Raw genomic sequence first — 6,784 nt, 5'->3', positions numbered from 1 at the left:
TGTATCTTTGTTTGGTTTAGGAATCAGGGTAATTGTAGACTCATAGAAGGAGTTTGATAATATACCTTCTGCTTCTATTTGGAACAATTGAAATGGTATTAAGTCTTCTTTGAAGATCTGGTAGAATTCTTCACTGAAACCATCTGGTCCTGGGCTTTTTTGCTTGGGAGAATTTAATGACTGATTCTATTTCCTTAGGGGTTATTGGACTATTTCGATGCTTTATCTGGTCTTGATTTAACTTAGGTATGTGTTACCTATCCAGAAGATTATCCATTTTTTTACATTTTACAGTTTTGTGGAGTAGAGGTTTTTGAAGTATGACCTGATGATTCCCTGGATTTCCTCTTTTTCTGTTGTTATGTCCCCCTTTTCATTTCCCAATTTGTTAATTTGGATGCTGTCTTTTGTTTAGTTTGTATAAGGGCTTGTCTATCTTGTTGATCTTCTCAAAGAACCAACTCTTTTTTCATGAATCCTTTGTATTGTTCTCTTTATTTCTATTTTATTGATTTCAGCTCTCCATTTGATAATTTCCTGGTGTCTGTTCCTCCTGGGAGACTTTGCTTGTTCCTGTTCAAGAACTTTAAGCTGGGCTGTCAAATCACTAGTGTAAGATTTGTCCAACTTCTTTATGTGGGCATTTAGTGCTATGAATTTCCCTCTTAGCACTGATTTCCTAGTGTCCCATAAATTTGGGTATGTAGTGTATTCATTTTCATTGATCTCTAGGAAGTCTTTAATTTCTTTCTTTATTTCTTCCTTAACCCATTGGTGATTCAGTTGAGAATTATTCAGTTTCCATGAGACTGTAGGATTAGTGTATTTTTTTTTTTTTATCTTGAAATCTAACTTAAAACCATGGTGGTCAGATAGAACACAGGAGGTTATTCCAATTGTTTTGGATCTGGTGAGATTGTGTTTGTGGACAAGTATTTGGTCAATTTTGAGAAGGTTCCATTGGTTGCTGAGAAGAAGTTATATTCTTTTAATTTCGGTGGAATGTTTTGTAGATATCGATTCAGTCCATTTGAGGCATAACATCAGTCAAACCCTTTATTTCTCTGTTAAGTTTCAATTTGGCCATTCAGTCCAGAGGTGAAAGTGGGGTGTTGAAGTCTCCCACTGTCAATGTGTGGGGTTTTATATGTGATTAATAATGTTCCTTTTACAAATGTGGTTGCCCTTGTGCCAATCTCTGTAGATTAAGCTTTTTGAAATGTATTTAACTCAATTGTTTCTAAGATCTTAATTACCTCCAAGTGTTTTTCCAGTGAAACTGTTTTGAGAAAAGGCAAGATTTCCTCTTGTATTTGCATTTCCCCTAATATTGAAAATTTTGCCAAAATACACATTCGTGATCAATGTCAATATTAAAGTGTTGGCAAAGTGGAGCCATATACATCCATATGTATAGGACAGATTCAAAAGCGATAAGAAAATATTCCAGGCCATTTGCTGGTAACTTGGGTGTCAACCCGATCAGAGGACATCCACCTGGAAACTATTTAATTAAAGCTTGCTTCAAATTTAGCTTGAAACCGTGGGAGTGGTCTTATAGTTGATTAGTGGGATTAACATTCTCTGGATAGCCCAGCAATATTCAGACAACACAGCCCAATTCTAAATCTGGATCTTCACTCAGGACAACCTGGACTGAGGTCCTACTTGAGCCATGGAACTTAAGACATTCTATAGCTCTTAGGCTATCTTCAGTTCTCAGACTACCTGAGTGAACTTCCAAGCTGAGGAATTAGCAATCAACTACAGTGGCTTCCTGAAAAGCCTTTGAACTTCTGGACCTATCAGCTGTCCTGGTAACTCTGCTCCCAATGCCTTGGATGCTCAGAAGGGGATGTAATATGTAAATGCACGTTGTAACGTCTCTATCTGTCTAAGCAGATTTCCTGTTGGCTGAAAGAGACAACTAGCATCAGCTGCTGACTACAACCTGCTCCCAACAACTAAACTCCCTAGACTTGCTGAAAGCAGATTTGGACCAGTCCAGCCATTGTGAATACTCCTTGGTTCTTCAGGTGGGACAAGCCATGACTACAGTAGTGGTACATGTGGACTCCAAAGATGAGCTCACTGCCCTGCTGGAACAGTGGAAAGAGGACCATGGAAACGGGCAGGCTATGGTAGCCATCCTTAGCAGAATGTCAGAATTAATTGAAAAAGAAACTGAAGAATATCATAAAGGAGATCCAGACCCATTTGATGATCGACATCCTGTGCGAGTTGCTCCTGACTGTATGCTGGGTCACTTGCTGAGACTACTCTCCACGAATGCTGATTTCATGAACACACTGATGAATGGGTATTTGTTGACAAGCAGAGAGGCCCCTTTAAATACTGCAGCCTGCAGATTGCTACTGGACATCATGCCATGTCTAGAAGCTGCAGTGTTCTTTGAAGAAAAGGAAGGGATTGTTGAAAATCTTTTGAAATGGGCCCAAGAGGCTGATCAGCCACTGAGGACATATTCTACAGCACTATTAGGAGGTGCTATGGAAAATCAACAGATTGTTTCAAGGTACAGAGATGAAAATACAAGGCTGGTGGCAGTAGTGCTTGGCAAACTGAGAGAGCTACATGTTCAGGAAGTGTCTTTGGGGCAGGAAAGTATGTGTCTTAGGCCCCAGAAGACTTCATCAGAGCCACGTTTGCTTTTAGATGAGGAAGCTGTGGATATGGACTATGGTGACATGGCAGTAGATGTTGTGGATGGAGAGCAAGAAATTTCTAGAGATATGGACATCTCTTTTCATCTGGAATTAAGTCGGAAGACCAGTAATGGAGTATACTCAGCAATTGAGCCTGAGGAAGCCTCAGGATTCAAGAAGTCTGCAAAGCATGGTGAAAGAGAGAACGACAGGACAGCCAAGCAGAAATTGGGTGTGTCATCTTCTGAGCCAGATGGTGTGTTTGCTGAGGTGTCTAATAACAGCTGGTCAGAAGTATCCCCCTGGGTGATTGGCACCAACTATACCCTCTATCCAATGACTCCTGCTATTGAGCAGAGACTTCTTCTCCAGTACCTGACCCCTTTGGGAGAGTATCAAGAATTACTTCCCCTGTTCATGCAACTTGAATGACAGGAAGTGATGATGTTTTATATTGATCTGAAACAGACTAATGATGTCCTGCTTACTTTTGAGGCACTCAAGCAACTAGCATCTCTCCTCATCCATAACAAATTTGCCACAGACTTTGTTACACATGTGGGGTACAGAAATTACTAGAAATTCCTCGTCCTTCTATGGCTGCAACTGCTGTATCTATATGCTTGTATTACCTGTCCAACATCCAGGATGCTATGGAAAGATTTGCATGCATCCCCACCAAGTTCTCTCTGATGTGGTGAACTATGCCCTATGGTTAATGGAATGTTCTCATGCTTCAGGATGCCGCCATGCAACATTGTTTTTCTCAGGTTGCTTCTCATTCCAGCTGTCTTGGAGCACTTTGACCATTATGATGGTCTTCGTCGCCTAGTGAACTTGATCAGTACTTTGGAGATTCTACATTCGGAAGACCCGGGTGGACACGTGAGCAACTATAAAATCTTTGCTACCTGCCAAAGAGGCAAAGATACCTGCATGGCTCTGCGAAAGTACTTTGAGGCTCACTTGGCCATTAAACTGGAACAAGTCAAGCAGTCCCTTCAGAGCCCTGAGGGAGCTATTCCTGTGCACTCTTCTCCTCCATACAAGGCATGCTCATACAGTGGTGAGCAGATTGAGGAAATGATGGAGTTTTTGATAGAATATGGCCCAGCTCAGCTGTATTGGGAACCTGCTGAAGTCTTCCTCAAGCTTTCCTGCGTGCAGCTCTTGTTGCAGCTGATTTCCATCGCCTGCAAGTGGAAGACCTATTATGCAAGGACTGACACTGTGCGCTTTGCTTTGGATGTCCTGGCCATCCTCACTGTGGTGCCAAAAATCCAGCTGCAATTGGCAGAGTCGGTGAAGGTCTTGGATGAGCATGGCTCTACTGTATCCACTGTAGGAATCAGCATCATTTTGGCAGTTGCTGAAGGTGAATATTTTCTCCAAGATGCTGAAATTCAGAAGTCAGCCCTTCGAGTTATCATCAATTGTGTATGTGGCCCAGATAACCGAATATCCAGTTTTGGTAAATTTACTTCTGGAACTGCTTTGAGAAAGCTGTCTCAGATCCCCAAGAGCAGTGAGCATCCCCTGGCCAAGATGTGGAATGTGGTCCAGTCCAATGATGGCATCAAGGTGCTTCTGTCCCTATTGTCCATCAAGATGCCCATCACAGATGCAGACCAGATCCGAGCCTGGCTGCAAAGCCCTAGTGGGCTTGTCTAGAAGTAGCACTGTTGCACAGATATCAGCAAATTGCCCCTTTTTAGTAGCTGGCAGATTCAACAGCTGATGAAGGAGCCAGTGCGGCAGGATAAGCGTAGCTACCATGTCAAATTCTGCAACTATGCAGTTGAGCTCATTGAGAAAATATCAGGAAAGCCTCTTCTGCTTGGCACTGATGTGTCACTGGCAGGGCTACAGAAAGCAGGCATTGTTGCCCAGTCAAGGATCTGCTTCCCTGAGAAAGAACTACTACTGTTGATAAGAAACCATCTCATTTCTAAAGGGCTTGGAGAGTCAGCCACTGTGCTGACCAGAGAGGCCGACTTGCCCATGACTGCTGCCCCACTCTTCTGCCTTCACCCCAGTGACTGCTGCTGCTCCTACTGTCTCTCTTCCTGAGACCCCTCGGATTGCCAATGGCATTGCAAATCTACTGGGCAGCCACGCTGCTATGGATGCTTCTACCCCTTCTGTCTCCCATGACTTCCCTTCCAATACTCTGCCATGCCCAACCCCGGGATCACTGGCTTTGCCTGGCCCATCATATGCAGACAACTCTCCTTTGATTGGCAGGACCAGTTTTATCAGAGAGAGGCCATCACTTTGCAATGGCCGGAATATCCAAGTGTTGCAGCAGAAGTCGGACCCTGCACATACAGCCAGAGCCATGCTGTTAAAACACAACTGGACAGACATCTTCCTTCCCTACCAACACTGGACAGTATCATCACAGAGCATCTTAGAGAGCAACATGCTCGCTGCAAGAACCCCATTGCCACCTGTCCACCTTTTTCTCTCTTTACTTCTCACCAGTGCCCTGAGCCAAAACAGAGAAGGCAAGCCCCAATGAACTTTACCTCAAGGCTAAACCACAGGGCATGGTTTCCAAAATATGTAGGTATAGATGGCAGAGGCTTTGATAGGCATCTTATCTTTAGGCGATTTCATCCTATTTCAGTGTTCCCGGAAGCTCATGAAGATGAGAGTGGCTTGACATGTTGTGCATTCTCAGCCCAGGAGCGGTTCCTGATGCTTGGGAACTGTACAGGGCAGCTGAAGCTCTACAATGTATTTAGTGGACAGGAAGAGGCCAGCTATAACTGTCACAACTCAGCCATCACACACCTTGAACCTTCCAGGGATGGGTCCTTACTTCTGACATCTGCCACTTGGGGAGCCTTTGTCTGCACTTTGGGGGATGAGGTCAGTATTTGATATGAAGCATTCCTTCACAGAAGATCATTATGTTGAGTTCAGTAAGTACTCTCAGGATCAGGTCATAGGCACAAAAGGAGACATGGCCCATATTTATGATATTGAGACTGGCACCAAGATGTTGACTCTGTTTAACCCAGATCTTGCCAGCCACTACAAGAGGAACTGTGCCACCTTTGATCCTACAGACGATCTTGTCTTAAATGATGGGGTCCTGTGGGATGTCCGCTCTGCACAGGCCATCCACAAGTTTGACAAGTTCAACAGGAATATCAGTGGTGTTTTCCATCCCAATGGGCTGGAGGCCATCATCAATACAGAGATTTGGGACCTTCGAACTTTCCATCTTTTACACACAGTTCCTGCTCTGGATCAATGTCCTGTGGTGTTTAACCACACAGGGACAGTGATGTATGGAGCAATGTTGCAGGCAGATGATGAAGATGACTTCTTGGAAGAGAGAATGAAAAGCCCCTTTGGGTCATCCTTCCGAACATTTAATGCAACTGATTACAAACCTATAGCAACTATTGATGTGAAACAGAACATCTTTGACCTGTGTACAGACACCAAAGACTGCTATCTTGCTGTCATTGAGAATCAAGGCAGTATGGGTGCCCCTAACATGGACACAGTATGCAGACTTTATGAAGTGGGCAGGCAGTGTCTGTCAGAGGAAGAAGATGAGGAGGACTCAGAAGAGGAAGAACAGGAGGAAAGAGGGATTATGATGGCACTGATGATGTAGAGGAGTTTGTCACTGACCAGTGGCAAGAGCAGAGATGGAGGAGGCTGACAACAGTGAGAACACAGGACAGGATGGGCACAATGACTTCTCTCCCTCTGATGATGAGCTAGCAAGCCTAGAGGAGGGAGAGGAGGGGGAAGAGAAGACTCTGATGCAGAGGAGGAAGAGGAAGTGATTCTGGTGGAGGACATCTCAGACAACTCTGATTGGGAAGATGAAATCAACTTATCTCTGAATGAGTGATGTGCCAGTGCTCTCTTGCAAGAAAATCTTTGTAGTGAGAGGAACTGAGAGAATGGATTCACAAAACCTGCCTTTTGCTGTCCCCTGGACTGTGTCTTAAGGAATTGTATCCCCTGCATTTGAGGATAATGATTAGAGTCTCCCTGGAACCTGAGATCCCTTCTGAAAACAATAACAACACAAATTAAAATGACTAAGAAAGACTCCAGGACTACTTCCTAGTTTGCATCTCCCACTTTCA

At 43.9% G+C, this 6,784-nt stretch overlaps 1 pseudogene; it reads left to right on the top strand.

Annotated features, from left to right (window-relative positions):
- Positions 1 to 2,048: 2,048 nt before the first annotated feature.
- On the top strand, positions 2,049 to 6,543 carry LOC118575721 (annotated as a pseudogene).
- The last annotated feature ends 241 nt before the right edge of the window (positions 6,544 to 6,784 follow it).

Source organism: Onychomys torridus, unplaced genomic scaffold (genome assembly GCF_903995425.1).
Source record: "Onychomys torridus unplaced genomic scaffold, mOncTor1.1, whole genome shotgun sequence".
Lineage (NCBI taxonomy): Eukaryota > Metazoa > Chordata > Mammalia > Rodentia > Cricetidae > Onychomys > Onychomys torridus.
The sequence above is the reverse complement of the archived record's forward strand: the minus strand, read 5'-3'. Positions and strand labels throughout refer to the sequence as shown.